At 39.4% G+C, this 17,456-nt stretch overlaps 1 long non-coding RNA gene across 1 annotated transcript; it reads left to right on the top strand.

The window, feature by feature from the left end:
* The first annotated feature begins 3,580 nt into the window (after positions 1–3,580).
* On the top strand, positions 3,581–16,735 carry LOC120104716. The gene is made up of 2 exons (XR_005507081.1): positions 3,581–3,767; positions 16,553–16,735. It is a non-coding gene; the product is annotated as an uncharacterized LOC120104716 (long non-coding RNA).
* The last annotated feature ends 721 nt before the right edge of the window (positions 16,736–17,456 follow it).

Genomic DNA, 17,456 nt, shown 5'->3' with positions numbered 1-17,456 from the left:
CAAAAATCTACATTTCCCCCGCATGGATTAATGGAAAGGCATGGGAACAAAGAAAAAAGAGGTGAGGGTACTTCCCTTCCAGATTTGTTATGAACTTGAAAGCAAATGCAGTGGTTGCTTGGCTCGCTGGACAATGACAAGTCTGCAGGCCTCTTGCGCTCACCTAAAGTTGCCAGTCCCCCTCATGCCATTGTTGCAATCATCACAACCTCTCTCTTGTCCCCTTGATAAAAAGGCGACAAGAAGCCATGACATGCCCTTAGCAAAAAAAAAAAAGAAGCCATGACATGCCCAAAGCTTTTATGATGTTTGGAAAATAGAAAGGAATGGATGGAAGCTAGAATTCAACCCCCTATACTGTGAACTTTAAAATCTAATTAGTGCCTTTACTACATTGGTCCTTACCTTATCGTCCTAACGCTGTGTCACAATCACTGTAAAGTGGCACTCTCTTGTTGGTTTTCCTAATCATGGGGCTGTTTTAACTAGTTCGATGCACCATCTTTTTCCCCATATCATCGATTCTGTGCGTTAACTTGATCATTGTTAGACCTCTCATTAAGTAAATCATCGCAACTTTATTAAGTTGTAACTACTCTAACAATTGACCATGACCATCATTGAAGTATTCATTGGTTATGCTAATAATTCTCATAATTTTAAACCCTCTGTTGTTAATGTTGACATTGGATATCTTTTTAAATCTTAAAGAAGTTACAACATTTGCTGTGAATCATGGCTTGAAGTTGGTCACAAGGATGTTACAGTCAACACACCGCACAAGCTGAAAAACCATTGTCATCTATCCATTTGTGACTGCTGACAATGAGCTAACAGAAAGATTAATTTTATTTTATCGGTATCGGTCATCGCCCCCATATTGAACAATTAAACCTAGGATACCATGAATGTGAGCAAGTTGAACATGGTAGAGATGCCTAATCAATTCAAATGTATGGATATGCGACAATCTGATTGTACAACAATCAGTTTGTTTGGTGACAAAACCCTAGATGTTCGCGTCATCCATGTCAGGAATGCACCTCCTAAAAGTACAATTGTGGTATAGTTGATTGAGTTGCCCAAAGATATTGAGACAAGGCGAAGTTGTATGATAATTGATATCTATTATAGAACTTAAGATTTTGTCTTACAGTCAAACAAGTAAACAACCATATCCACCGACATGTAATTTATGTAGGTTTGGTTCTTAGAATTGAAAATCCAAATGCTTCTACCTATCTAATGACTTCCAATCTTTCTTGTTCAACATATGACACTCAGTAGTCATTGAATTATTTTTAGGTCTTCCATGTCATGCAGGAGGCAAAACAACTGATGTACTTCCTGCTAATCAGCAGAATCTCTCAATGTAACTCAATCTGAATCGGTAATCCTCCCCTACTAGAGAGAAAAGAAAAAAGAAATGCTCCTAAAATAAATTAGTCCTCACAGAGCAAGTTGGCTTGGGTCTTCTAAATATTAACATTATCTCTCTCTCTTTTTTAATGATATTTGTCAAAAAGAAAAATGCTAGATAGCCACAATAGGTTAGCACTAAGATAATCTAGTCCACCAAAGTATTAGATTAGGTTGTTACCATTTATTATTATTATTATTATTATTATTATTATTATTATTATTTGACTAGAAGGTTCCTATCCATTTAGATGCAAGAAGCAATCAAAATTAGGTAGTACGTTAGATTTGGCAAGAAAGGCATTACATAACATGGGTTTAGTTGATTCGTAGTGCCCCTATGGTGACTAGTTCCATCTACCGACCAACTATAGTGTCTTCATCTTGAAATGAAATGGGCATATCTCAATCATGGGCCATAGTTTTCACATGCATAGGTGTTGCTATCTCAATTTTGCCAAGTAGCAATCATAGCCTTGGTCGCATCTTAGTCATTTCAAAAATAAGAAGTTAAAACTTGTCTTCCCTTCCATACCATTCTAAAATCAAAGCATTGAAAGTCTATCGGAGCTCCAGCACTCTTACAAGAAAGGGGTTATATGACAACCTCTTGGCGAAGCCATTGGTGCCTGCCACTTTGGTGCTAATTTTATAGGAGTCGAAGCATCGTGCTTGCTTTCAATTTAAAAACAATAATGTTACCACCAAATGTGAATTTAAAACCTAGATTGGTCGAGTCATTTAAATCTATTTAAATAAATGGGTCTAAGTGAGGAATTTATCCAATTAAGTTAGGATTACTAAAAAGTTACTTAATTATAAATATGTTACTTTTGGATTTGGTATTCAAATTCGCGGAGTCACTCCAACATGAATAAACTCTTAAAACGAGCCCTTAACTACTAAGATGGTGGTAAAAGTATGGTGGGCTATGAGCTAGTTAGGACTTCATTCAAATAACTGTAGATGTTGTGTAGTTTAGAGGAAAAAAAAAATAAGAAAATTGTAGTGAATAAAACAGAGTGAACTATGTTTTGGAATTTATTTAGCATTTTTTCCCTTCATTTAATTTGGTATCATCCCTAACCTTAGAATGTCCAATCCTAGATCTTTCTTGACTTATTTTATTTTTATATCTTAAAATGTATTGTTGACAAGTGAAACCCTAACCGAATTTGCAAGTTGGATATGGCTCTATGTGAAATAATAGGATTGGACATGAATTGGTTTCTTTCGATTAATGTTATAAATGTACCATATATAATTAAAGGTTTTTAACTTAACTCCGATTTAATTTAACTCAAACACTAGACAATTTGGTTGGGGTCGTCACTCCATGGGATAAATACTATTTTCTGTGTGGAAGCCATGGCAATCACTTCTTGTTGAAGCCTTTGCCTAGTTTCGAAGTCTAGGCCATTTTTTTTATGGAACCTAGAATCCAGCTCAATCAGATAAAGATGGGCGAAGGCGAGAGGTGATGCCCGGCATCATGTCGCTGCCAACGCTTGTCATTGGAAAAAGACATCCATTTGGGCAGTTGAAGTAGGTCCCATGAAACAACCCTTTGAGTCATGTAGTGGAGTGGAGTGGAATGGGGCATTTGAAGGCTCGTGCCAATTGGTTCTTGACACGTGTTGGACTTAAAGAGGAGAGGGGAATTGTGTGCAAACTTGCCCGCCCAGGACATATTCCATTAGGTGGAAGGGTAGGTGTCCAAGCAACAAAAGGTGATTTGAGTAGGATAAAGTCAAAAGGAGCATGGAGGAGATTAGGCATATTATTGAATCAGATGGAAGGTTTTTAAAGCCAGTTTAAGTTTCTAATTGGCAAGGGCCCCAAACCAGGGGTAGTTGCTTTCCCCAAGGAAATTGATGTGATTAGAGAAGACAAAGAAGGTGCCAACCACATAATTAGACAAGCATAGAACCCATAGAAGCGAGCACCACAGAACTATTATGTGCAATAAAGAATTTGGAATGGAATCATGCAGGTTTAGTGGGACACCCAGCCCTTTTAGAGCCAGATTATGTGCTGGGCCAAGCCCATTTGACTAGCCCAGAGCATGCTCGCTATCCAAAAAAAAGAAAGAGAATGCACATGTTGCACACGTGCGAAGGAGGAAAAAGGACTCCCGATAGGAGTCTCTTTTCTTTCGAGTTCGTCGAATGGAATCCAACTCCAAGCCGAATTCCAGTCACGACCGAGCTCTATTTAAAGCTTTTCTTATTCTCCCCATCCTTCCCCACGAGAGAACCAGCTCTAATCAGAGTTTAATCGCTACATTCTTCTCCGATTTCTTCCATGATCAGAGTTTATAGCCATGGCCAAGCATTGTCGGAGGCCAGGTGAGAGCCAAAATACTTTGATTAATTCTTCCTCTACTTCTTTTCGAGTTCATGGATCAAGGATTCCGGCTGGTGATCGCCGGATTTTTGGTGGAAAAAGAGTGATACCCTGTTTCCCCTCTTTCGGTAAACCGACCCCTGCTTCGCTTGTTTCCAGCTGGTTCCACCATCGGCGCTTGCCATCGGAGCCTTCCTCTAGTTCTTCGCAATGGCTGGAAGTCATGGCCGGAGTCCCTACCGTAAGGATGCCTCTGTTCTATGAGTTAAGGTGGGGCCGAAACTCCTATTTTTGATGGTTTTAAGTGCTGTTAGCCGCTAGTCGTCATCGGCCGCTTGTTGGCTAGCCGTGGGTCGACCTCGAGCACCAATTGCAACCACCTTCTTCCCTTCCTCTTCCTTGGTTATAGAGAGAGAAGCTTGTTCTCTCTCTTCCTCTCTCTTCTCCATCTTTTCTCTCTCTTAATTCTCTCTCTCTACTCTCTCTATAGATATGTTAGGTTTAGTATAACACCTCTCTTCATGATTTTCGATCCACCTTAGTGAAGGGCCCTGATCCTTGGCCGGCGGGTGGTGCGCCATCCCCCACCTTGTCCCTTCCCGGATATTGTTAGACTTGGTCACTCTGATCTCTACCGAAACCTCTGTATCCTAGTATAAGTATGATCAGATAAATTCTGCTTTGACTGGACCCATAAGTACGACTCTTAGTGGTTTTTGGATCGACCTAGTGAAAGATCCTGATCCAAGATCGTCGGGTGGCGTGTCAGCTCCCACCCTGGCCACTGTCATACACGATTAAATTTGATCGCCCCGATTTTTGTTAAACCATCTATGCCCTAGTCCGAGCATTATTCAATAAATTTTATTTTGATCAGACCGACCGGAGTGTCGAGCACTCCCGCTTGGTCAGTCCTGTGAGAGTATTGAAATTAAGATTTTTATTTAAAAAAAATTATGATAAAATTTTAATAAAAATATAATTTTTTGATATTAGTCTCTCAGAAAGATTTTTAGAATTAATTGAATCTGTTAGATGGATTGTGTTCGCAAGGTAAGTAATATTTTATTTTTCTAAATTTATCAGTAATCGTTAAATTATTATATTCATTACTTTTAAGTGGTATTATTCATTATGCATGAATTAGATAAATGGTAAATTATTACAGAAAATATTATTTTAGAATATTATGATGATATATAATTTTATTATAGATATGCTTGATTGATTTTGACTCTATACGATTTTAGAATTAAAATATAAAATCTAAAATTATTTGAATTTTGTTGCCCAGAGATGGTCACCCAAGAGGGGGATGAATTGGGTGTCCTAAAAACTTTTGACTATTTAAAAATAAAACACACAAATGTATGAGCTAAACAAGAAATAAAGCTATGAAGACAAACAATCGCAAACACAAGCTTTTATAGTGGTTCGGAGCCTCCACTGCTCCTACATCCACTCCCCAAAGCACCGTTGGGAATTTCCACTATAATCCACGATTACAGTACGGTAGTTTTGCGAGTTCACTACCCAACTCGTTGTTTTACACCGGGCTAACAACAAACCCTAAAACCCCCAATTACACTTAGGCTTGGGACGCCTTTCCCTTGTTCCAAGTCCCTTGACTGGAACAAGCACCACAATAAAAGATTTTACAAAGGATTAAAAAAGCTCTAAATAAGCAAATAAGACAATGATGAACAATAGAATCCGGAAGAATCCTTTTGCCGTTGGAAGCGTGGGAAATGGTGATTCTTCCGATGTGGATCGCGTAGGTTTGAGTGTGAGCTTTGAATCCCGAGCGCGCGAGAGTGGTTGAGCTTGAAATCGCTTGGGAAGCTTGAAAGCACTTGACTTCTTCACTTGAATGCACTCACTTCCTTGAACTTCTCTTTCTTGCTTCTCTCTTAAATGATCTAGCTTTTTGGGTTTGTGAAGAGTTGTTTTGAAGCACTTAAGAGCTCCCTTTTATAGCCCAAAAAGCAAATATAGCCGTTAGAGATAAAGTAAGAGAGATTTGAAATTCAGACCAAACCTGTAAAAGCTGTCAGTCGCGTCCCAGGCGCTCCGGGGACGTCTCCGCTTCAACGAGAGACGTCTCGGCTACAAGATTTTACTTTTTACGTTGTCTGGGGACGACTCGGCTCTTTACGGGGACGACTCTGGAATTGTACCGTTTGAATCCTTGCCTTTCTGATTTGCTGAGAGGGTCGTCTCTGTACTTTACGGGGATGTCTCGGCTTGTTTGCACTTTTCGAATGGGGACGACTCCGCTCCCTCGGGGACGACTCCGCTTCTTTATCTTAGAAAAACATGTCTTCTGGAATTCCCTGAGAGAGTCGACTCTGCTCTTTCAGGGGACGTCTCCGCTGCCTTATCACCGAAAAAAAAAAATCATTCTCTGGAAAATCCTGAGAGAGCCGTCTCCGCTATCTTGGGGACGACTCGGAAAGTCTGCTTTTTACTTGCGGGGACGACTCCGCGTACGGTGGGGACATCTCGCGCATATCTCTTGAAAAAACTGTCTTTCTGCCGCCACTAAGAGAGTCGACTCCGCTACTGAGAGAGTCGACTCCGCTATCGCGGGGACGACTCGGCAGGTGCCGGGGACGTCTCCCAACGTGCCAGTTCTTCCTGTTTGTGCCAGAGACGTCTCTGAGACTATCAGGAGACGTCTCGGCTTTCCCTGATCTGTTTTCTTCATCTCAAAACTTCTTTAATAAATTCATAAAAATTATGGGAACTTGCCTAGACATTTCTTAACAATATTCTTAATAAAACACATGAATTCCTCAATTAAATTGTTAAGATAAATGAAATTATACTCTAGTGTTTTGTATTCACCAAAATCCATTAGGGGGTCAACAATCTCCCCCTTTTTGATGATGACAAAACACTGAGTATATGCAAAATTCGAAATTTAAACATATACACAGTATTTGCTCAGATGTACAGGTATAATGTTTTGATTAGAACTAGATACAATGTGAAATGAAATATTGATGCTAAAGATAATTGAAAGCTAAGTTCTTTTTGACTCCCTCTTTCTTTTCCAGAAGGGCAATTATCTTAAAACCAATATTCTTCAATTTTATCTCTTCTAATTCAACTTTTAAGCATGAATTTTGTATTGTGCATTCCAATGTATCCATATTGGTTCTACTCCCCTTATCCATATTGGTTCTATGGTTCTACTCCCCTTATCTATATATCTACTCCCCCTTTTTGTCATCAACAATGAAGGGGACAAATTATCTGTAGGTGCTTAAAGCATACTTCCTAGTAAGATTCAGCATATTTCCGTGAACCACTCAAGGATATTCAAGTTGTGCTCCCCCTGTCCAAGTCATTTCTATTAATGAATTCAGTCATTCATATCACTCCCCCTTAGTTTTGGAATTCATTTCAGACTCATCTTTTTGTTTAACGTTGTTATCACAAGATGTGCTCCCCCTGTTTTATGTGCATTGTTTCTTTGTATCAAATTTGAACACTCAAGGTATGTGATAAGATTTTTATGGCACATCACAAAATCACATACACAATCACAGAAACATATACACAGAGTTGGCAATGTACACAAAGTTTTCAAAAGAGAGATTGTATTCATGTATCATTGTGAACCTTTGAAGTCAGTACATAGTCAAGAGAAGAAATCATTACAAGTATTGATTTCTTAATGCAAAAAGTGTTTCAAAATAGCCTAGGGTTTACAAAAAGAAGATCCTACAAGATGTCCCTCATCGGCGACGTTGCTCGTAAACCTTACAAGCTGCATCTATGAATGCATTGATGGAATCCATTAGGGTCTTAAATTGATCTCCCTGTGACTTGTGGAAGGCTGCCACAAGTGCTTCAAATTCTATGGTTGCCATTTCAATTCTTCCTCTGAGTTGGGCAACCAAGGTACCCACGTTGCCTCCTGGGCTTGTCAACTCTTTGAGACTCTTGGAAATGGTCTTCAAGCTGTCCTTGAGCTCAATTGTCCTGCAGGTTTGGGTGGCACCCACACCAATTATTTCTTGCGTTGTAGCTTCAATTTGAGCTCTAACTTCCTTCAGCTCTTGTAGAAGCCCTTCATGTGAAGCTCTGATGGGGGCCAACTCAGTGGAGATCATGGATCTCATCTCCTCCCTCATCTGCTGGCAAATGACAGATGCTAAGGTGCGCATCTGATCCTCTGATAGGAAGGAAGGCCCACTGACTGGAGGAGGTGGTGGCATGGATGTGGAAGGTCCAGCTGAGCTGGAGAGTATATCAGGGATATCCATGTGGCTAGGTGGAGGAGAGTGGTGGTCAGACTCGTGATGTGGGATCTCAGGCTCTAGGGTTTGTGCTTTTCTTTTTGGAACTTTGACCCAAGATCCATCTATCTTATGAAACTCCATTCTTCTCATTGTGCCCTCATTGTAATAGTCGGTGTTTCTCAAGGGCTTTGCAGGTTCATTTTCGGGAATGTGAACCTTAAAGTGTTTGAATACTAAGGTAAAGATCATGCCATAGAGTATACTAAACCTAGAATACCTATGACATAGTGCAATATAGTTTAACATAAGTCTAGGGAGGTTTAGAGGAATCCCTAGTAGGATATGATGCATAATAACTAGGTCTCGCTCCGAAACAAAATCGAAGCGGCCGGTTTTAGGAAACAAGACCCTGTTGACAATACTTAGAAGTAATCTCATCTCTGCATTTAGGTCTTGGGAATTGACAACATCAAGAGGGCCGCAGTCCTCTCTTCCTAAAATTAAATTTAGGGCTATTTTCCTTTGGGGATGTGAGGTTGGAGCCTCACCGTCCTTAGGGATTTGTAAAACAGTGGATAGGACATCCTCATTGATTTCTACTAATGTCCCCCGGACATATGCAGTGTACCCTAAGTCCCCTAATGCCATATTGCTAAAAAGTTCTCTAACTAGGCCGGGGTAGGTCGAGGTATTGAGGGTGCAAAGGTGCTCCCACCCTTGGGCTCGGAGTCTCTCTCCAATAGAGAACCCCTCATTATCTAAAAAGGCAAAATCTATGTACCTACCGGTCGTGACTGTGCGATTTGCACAGGAGATGGTCGTGGTTGGCGGAGCAACCGGAGGAGACGGCGCGGAAGGTTCTTCCCTCCGTTCCTCACCGTCGGCCGCTGCCCTAGGTCGCCTTCCACCGGTCCTCCTAGCTCTTTTGGGTGCCATTGAGTGGAAATCCTAGGGAAATGTGGAGAAGGAGGCTAGGGTTTGTGATGGAGAACAAGCGGAGGCTAGGGTTTTTGGTTTTGGTCGGGGATGAGAGAAGATAGCTCGGGTCGGCTCGAGCTGTTTCACTTATTTTAAAAAATCTAGTTCGGTCCCCGAGACGTCTCCGCGACTAAGGCGAGACGTCTCGCCTGGGGGACGTCTCTGCGATCTGCCAGAGACGTCTCCGGCACTGAAAAATTTCAGACTGAATTCTATCTTTTTCCAATTTTTGTTTAATCACCCTAATTAACATGATCTCTTTTGATAAACTCAGAGTGAATTTGTTTGTGATCCTCCCCCTTAATAATACATCCTATAATAATTTGATAATGATTTTTGAATTATTAATATTGAAATGAGGAATGTTTGACCAAATTTCGAATACCTATGAAATAGGCTCTGAAGATATCTCCATGAAGAGTCCAAGGGAGGGTAACCATCCTCCGGAAAGTCAAACAGTTCGTCATTTAGCTTAGATGAATTCATGTTTTCACTTATGTTTACCTTGAGGTGGATTACTAGTTTGAGTAGCAAAGCAATGCAATACAAGTTCAATTCATTTGCTAGGATCATACAAGCTCAAAGCATTCCTTAAGAAGTTGAATCTATCTTTACAAAGGGGCTTCGTAAAGATATCGGCCAATTGATTTTCAGTGCATACATATTCAATCATCACATCATTTTTCAGCACATGATCCCTAATAAAATGATGCCTAATCTCTATATGCTTTGACTTAGAGTGTTGAACAGGATTTTTCGTTAAATTAATTGCACTTGTATTATCACACTTAATTGGTATATTATCCATTTTGATACCGAAGTCTTCAAGTTGTTGCTTAATCCAAAGAACTTGGGCACAACAGCTTCCAGCTGCTATGTACTCAGCCTCAGCTGTGGACAAGGCAACTGAATTTTGTTTCTTGCTAAACCAAGAAACCAAATTAGCACCCAAAAATTGACATGTGCCACTTGTGCTTTTTCTGTCGAGTTTGCACCCGGCAAAATCAGCATCGGAATAAGCAATTAAATTTATGTCAGATTGTTTAGAATACCATAAGCCTACATTAGATGTCCCTACTAGATATCTAAAAAATTTTTTAACAGCTTGCAAGTGTGATTCCTTAGGGCATGCTTGGTATCTAGCACACATACAAACACTGAATAATATATCTGGCCTACTAGCAGTAAGGTAAAGTAAAGAGCCTATCATACCTCTGTACAATTTGCAGTCTATACTTTTACCTTTTTCATCTTTGTCAAGCTTGCAACTTGAGCCCATGGGTGTGCTGATTTCCTTTGCATCCTTCATCTTGAATTTTTCCAACATTTCCTTAATGTATTTGGACTGACTAATGAAGATGCCTTCCTCTGATTGTTTTATTTGTAGCCCAAGGAAGAAGTTGAGCTCACCCATCATGCTCATTTCAAATTCTCCCTGCATAAGCTTGGCAAACTCTTGACAAAGACTATCATTAGTAGCACCAAAAATTATATCATCCACATAAATTTGTACAAGCAATAAATCATTTTCTTTTCTTTTAATAAAGAGGGTTTTGTCTACATTTCCTCTCTTAAATTTGTTTTCAATTAGGAAATTACTTAATCTTTCATACCATGCCCTAGGGGCTTGCTTAAGTCCATACAATGCTTTATGCAATTTATACACATAATCTGAATGTAAGTGATTTTCAAAACCTGGAGGTTGTCCTACATAAACTTCCTCCATTATATACCCATTTAAGAATGCACTTTTTACATCCATTTGATAGAGTTTAAAATCCATAAAGCATGCATATGCCAAAAGTAGTCTAATTGCCTCTAACCTAGCAACAGGGGCAAAAGTTTCATCAAAATCTATTCCTTCCTCCTGATTATATCTTTTGGCCACTAGCCTAGCTTTGTTTCTTATTACTATTCCATCTTCATCTAGTTTATTTCTATACACCCACTTGGTGCCTATAATTGAAACATTAGGGGGTCTTTTCATTAAAGTCCAAACTTCATTTCTTTCAAATTGGTTTAATTCCTCTTGCATAGCATTCATCCAATTATCATCTTTTTCAGCTTCTTCTAGTGATTTAGGCTCTATTTGTGAAACGAAAGCAAGATAATTACTAGTATTTCTTAGAGAGGATCTAGTTCTTATACCTTATGAAGGATCACCAAGGATTAGATCCTTTGGATGACCATGTGCATACCTCCATTCCTTAGGAAGATCTTGATTTCTTGATGGAGGTTGATTTCTTCATCTTGTTGATTTGTATCTTCTTTGATCTCATCCTCATGTTGTTTGTCTTGTATGGAGAATTCCTTCATTCGGTCTTCAAGTATACCTGCATCACCATCTTCTTCTTTTCTAGAAGAATCTCCATTAGCTTCATCAAAAACAACATGAATGGATTCTTCAACAACGAGAGTTCTCTTGTTGAAGACCCTGTATGCTCTACTAGATGAGGAATAACCTAAGAAGATCCCCTCGTCTGATTTAGCACTAAATTTGCTTAGATTGTCCTTTCCATTATTTAAAATAAAGCATCGACAACCGAAAACATGAAAATAGCTTATATTTGGTTTCTTACCTTTCATTAACTCATAAGGTGTTTTCTTCAAGATGGATCTAACTAATGCACGGTTCAAAATGTGACATGCAGTATTTATTGCTTCAGCCCAGAAATATTTTGGTAGATCCGATTCGCACAACATGGTACGAGCCATATCTGCTAGTGTGCGATTCTTCCTCTCTACCACCCCATTTTGTTGGGGTGTCCTAGGTGCCGAGAAATTATGATTGATACCATTTTCGTCACAAAACTTTTCAAAGTGCTGATTTTCAAACTCGGTACCATGATCACTCCTAATTGCTTTTAGTTTAAGATTGAGTTCATTCGAAACTCTATTATGAAACTTGATAAAAGCGGGAAAGGACTCATCTTTATGTGCAAGAAATGAAACCCATGTAAAACATGAAAAATCATCAACAATTACAAGACCAAATTTCTTACCCCCTAGACTAGCAGTTCTAGTGGGTCCAAACAAGTCCATGTGAATTAGTTCCAAGGGTTTTGTTGTTGAGACTATGTTCTTAGACTTGAAAGAATTTCTTGTTTGTTTCCCTAATTGACATGCAGCACAAATTTTATTCTTTTCAAAGTCTATTTTTGGTAGTCCTTTAACTAGATCCTTTGTAATTAATTTAGAGATTAGATCCATGCTAGCATGCCCTAACCTACGATGCCATAACCAACTAGTCTCATTGACTTTGGGATTCATGGCTACAAGACATTGGCCATCCTTCATGGTGAGATCATCAAGATCTACCATGTAAACATTTCCATGCCTATGTCCTGTGAGTATGATCTCATTGTCAATTGGACTACTAATTATGCATAGTGATGATTCAAATGACACTTTAAAGCCCTTGTCACAAAATTGACTTATACTTAATAAGTTATGTTTTAGCCCGTTAACTAACAATACATTATCAATAAATGAGGAGGGTGATATGGAGATTTTACCAACACCAATGATTCGGCCTTTAGCATTATCTCCAAATGTGACTACTCCTCCTTCTTTTGATTCCAAGGTGACAAAGAGACTCTTGTCACCGGTCATATGCCTTGAGCAACCACTATCAAGATACCACATTCTCTTTTTATTTCCGGCTGCAAGGCATACCTGCAAAATGATCATGTGAAGCTTTTAGGTACCCAAGTTTTCTTGGGTCCTTCTTGGTTAGTGTGGTTGGTTCCCTTAGGCACCCATACTTTAGTTATGTTTTTAGCTTTCACAAATGTACTCTTGTTAGTTTGGATCTTTCTTTGAATACAAGAGTAGGCTTTATGTCCATTCTTTCCACAATGAAAGCATGTAGGTTTTTCAGTTTTTACATTTTTTGCTTTTACAAAGAAATTCTTTAGATATTTTTGTTGTTTGTTAGTTTTATATCCTAATCCGGCTTGATTGAAAATAGCTCTTTGATTTGAAAGAATAAGATTTAATTTTTCAGAGCTTTCTGTGAATCTTTCAACAATTGGTTTGTACTTATGTACCTCATTCTTAAGATTCAAATTTTCTTTAACTAGTTCTTCCTTATCTTTTTTAAGAGATTCAACATTTTGTGCAAGTGAGGTATTATTATCGAGTAGGAATTTTATTTTTAGATTTAATTCCTTAATTAGTGTTTTTGCCTTTTCATTTTCAATGCTAAGTTTTGAATTTTTGATTTCTAGGTTAGTAGTGTTAATATTTTTAACGCTCTCCTTTTCAATTAATAGGTTTTCAATATCTTCCTTCAGTTTTTGATTGGAGGCTTTTAATTCTTTATTTTTTGCTCCTAACATACTACAATCACCCATAAGTTCTTGAAAAGCTTCATATAATTCTTCTAAAGTAAAATTTATAGTTGGGTTTTGACATACCTCGTCGTCTTCGAACGCCATGAAGCATAAATTGGCGGTCTCTTCCTTCTCTTCCTCGGAGGATGATGTGTCACTATCATCCCATGTTGCCTTCAATGCCTTCTTCTTCTTCTTTCCAAAATACTTCTTTTGTTGAGGGCATTCGGAACGAATGTGTCCCGGTCTCTTGCAGTCATAGCATATGATTGGGTCTCTTTCTTTTCTTTTTCTTTTTCCAATCATTTCTCCCTCCAAACTTTTTCTTAGGGAAGGGTTTCTTTTTCCTCATGAATTTTTTAAACTTTCTAACTATCAAACCCAAGTCCTCGTCCTCACTTTCTTCCTCACTCTCACTACTTTCTTCTTCACACGCACTCGAAGTAGCCTTGAGTGCAATTGTCTTCTTCTTTGGCAAATCATCTTCATGTTGCTTCATCGTGAGCTCATGCGTCATTAATGAGCCCAAAAGTTGTTCTAGCCCCAAGGTGTTGAGGTCTTTGGCTTCTACGATCGCCGTGACCTTTGCTTCCCATGCTTTTGGCAAAGACCTGAGAATTTTACTCACAAGCTCCGGGCTAGTATAAGATTTACCCAAACTCTTTAGACCATTAATTATATCGGTAAAGCGTGTAAACATGCATGTGATGGTTTCATTGGGTTCCATCTTAAACAACTCATATTTGTGAACTAGAATGTTCACTTTGGACTCTTTGACTTGATTTATACCCTCGTGGATAACTTCAAGCCTATCCCATATTTCCTTAGCGGAACTAAATGTAGAGACTCTATTGAACTCATTTACATCTAAAGAACAAAATAATGAGTTCATGGCTCTAGAATTGAGTTGAGCCATCCTATCATCATTCTCATCCCAATCCTCCTCAGGTTTGGGAACTCGAATGCCATTAACTACGTGTGATGGTTCTTGTGGTCCCTTGACTATAACCCTCCACAAGGCATAGTCTTGTGCTTGAATGAAGATTCTCATTCTAGTCTTCCAATAGGTATAATTTGTCCCATTGAAGAGTGGAGGTCTATTGGTTGCTTGCCCCTCGGCAGGAACATTGTTAAAGGGTGTTGCCATCTAGATCTTTGGCTAAGACGGTTAGGTCTTTCAAGAAATACACAGAGCACCCGCTCTGATACCACTTGTTGCCCAGAGATGGTCACCCAAGAGGGGGGGTGAATTGGGTGTCCTAAAAACTTTTGACTATTTAAAAATAAAACACACAAATGTATGAGCTAAACAGGAAATAAAGCTATGAAGACAAACAATCGCAAACACAAGCTTTATAGTGGTTCGGAGCCTCCACTGCTCCTACATCCACTCCCCAAAGCACCGTTGGGAATTTCCACTATAATCCACGATTACAGTACGGTAGTTTTGCGAGTTCACTACCCAACTCGTTGTTTTACACCGGGCTAACAACAAACCCTAAAAACCCCCAATTACACTTAGGCTTGGGACGCCTTTCCCTTGTTCCAAGTCCCTTGACTGGAACAAGCACCACAATAAAAGATTTTACAAAGGATTAAAAAAGCTCTAAATAAGCAAATAAGACAATGATGAACAATAGAACCCGGAAGAATCCTTTTGCCGTTGGAAGCGTGGGAAATGGTGATTCTTCCGATGTGGATCGCGTAGGTTTGAGTGTGAGCTTTGAATCCCGAGCGCGCGAGAGTGGTTGAGCTTGAAATCGCTTGGGAAGCTTGAAAGCACTTGACTTCTTCACTTGAATGCACTCACTTCCTTGAACTTCTCTCTCTTGCTTCTCTCTTAAATGATCTAGCTTTTTGGGTTGTGAAGAGTTGTTTTGAAGCACTTAAGAGCTCCCTTTTATAGCCCAAAAAGCAAATATAGCCGTTAGAGATAAAGTAAGAGAGATTTGAAATTCAGACCAAACCTGTAAAAGCTGTCAGTCGCATCCCAGGCGCTCCGGGGATGTCTCCGCTTCAACGAGAGACGTCTCGGCTACAAGATTTTACTTTTTACGTTGTCTGGGGACGACTCGGCTCTTTACGGGGACGACTCTGGAATTGTACCGTTTGAATCCTTGCCTTTCTGATTTGCTGAGAGGGTCGTCTCTGCACTTTACGGGGATGTCTCGGCTTGTTTGCACTTTTTGAATGGGGACGACTCCGCTCCCTCGGGGACGACTCCGCTTCTTTATCTCAGAAAAACATGTCTTCTGGAATTCCCTGAGAGAGTCGACTCCGCTCTTTCAGGGGACGTCTCCGCTGCCTTATCACCGAAAAAAAAAAAAATCATTCTCTGGAAAACCCTGAGAGAGCCGTCTCCGCTATCTTGGGGACGACTCGGGAAGTCTGCTTTTTACTTGCGGGGACGACTCCGCGTACGGTGGGGACATCTCGCGCATATCTCTTGAAAAAACTGTCTTTCTGCCGCCACTGAGAGAGTCGACTCCGCTACTGAGAGAGTCGACTCCGCTATCGCGGGGACGACTCGGCAGGTGCCGGGGACGTCTCCCAACGTGCCAGTTCTTCCTGTTTGTGCCAGAGACGTCTCTGAGACTATCAGGAGACGTCTCGGCTTTCCCTGATCTGTTTTCTTCATCTCAAAACTTCTTTAATAAATTCATAAAAATTATGGGAACTTGCCTAGACATTTCTTAACAATATTCTTAATAAAACACATGAATTTCTCAATTAAATTGTTAAGATAAATGAAATTATACTCTAGTGTTTTGTATTCATCAAAATCCATTAGGGGGTCAACAAATTTCGACCTCGCTATGTTGAGTACTTCGCCAATGGAGGCTAATACATTGGCACATGATTTGTCCTAAGAGTTGTGTCCAAGATGATTAGCGATATACGGCCAGTAGATCAGCGGTCCTGAAGGACTTTGTTGGAAGATGATGTGCAGCTCACTGCAAGAAGATTAGTTGGTGTTATGACGCTGCCATGGAATGATGCGGTCATAGCTCAGTATCGCTAAGATGAATTAAATACTTGAAAGAATTTGTATCTGAGAATAGAATTTAATATTTTAAAAAAGATTTGATTCGTATATTATAACTGCATATATGTTAATTTTCTGTAAATTATTATCTATTTGATTGCCCGATTTTGTTTAGTTAAAGTGATTATTACTTACCGGGCTGCTTAGCTCATTATACGATTCTTTTTTTTTTTATATAGATTCAAAAAATTAGCCTGATTGGAGTTTTCAATATGGGAGAGCGACTAGAAGAACTTTGGCAAAAGTTATCTTAAAGTAGAGTTTTATTTAATTGATGTACTACCTTAGAATATTGTTAGAATTGTGAGATATTTAAATGTCGAGCCAGTTATTGAAATAAAGTTTACATATTATTATTTAAATTGTTCCATTGCATATTTATGAGATCATGTTGAGGTGCTCTGCATGCCTGTGGAGAGAGTTTTCTATGAGTATGCGGCGGTTGACACGACCTCCGGTTCGTAAACTCGAGTTGGTGGCATGACATTAAGTGACCAAAATCTGAAACTTTTATTGGAGGGAATGGGCATTTGTTTTAGTAAATTGTGAAGGCATCAATATTCATGGAGTTGCAAGAGTGTAGCATGTCTACTGACTATTAGAGCATATTGCTATGGCACCATGGAAAGGAGGAAGCCAAGCCATCCTTTTAAAAGGAGGAACGATAGGCCTTTAAGGCGAACTAAGGGGACTGCAAATAACCAAAATCTTATATAAACATTGGGCAAAGCCACTTGATGAATGAAAATACTGCAATTATGCACTTCATACATGAGTTTATGCTAGGGTTATAGTATGTGTGTGTGTGTGTGTGTGTGTGTGTGTGTGTGTGTGTGTGTGTGTGTAGTAAATCTTGCATTATTGTTACCAAATTAAGTATACATCAACCATGCATCTGAAGTGGGCCATGGTGAGGCTCACTTTTGCATGATTGTCAAACCCATCAACCACTTTTTGGAAATTAGGCCCAAGAACTGTCAAACATGGAGAAAGGATACCAAATTGTGGCTCCACTCAAAATAGATTCCCTTAAGCAAACATGATATCATGAAATGCGAGCGCTAAGCTCGCTCACTTCATCTA

This window comes from Phoenix dactylifera, unplaced genomic scaffold (genome assembly GCF_009389715.1).
Source record: "Phoenix dactylifera cultivar Barhee BC4 unplaced genomic scaffold, palm_55x_up_171113_PBpolish2nd_filt_p 000085F, whole genome shotgun sequence".
Lineage (NCBI taxonomy): Eukaryota > Viridiplantae > Streptophyta > Magnoliopsida > Arecales > Arecaceae > Phoenix > Phoenix dactylifera.
The sequence above is the reverse complement of the archived record's forward strand: the minus strand, read 5'-3'. Positions and strand labels throughout refer to the sequence as shown.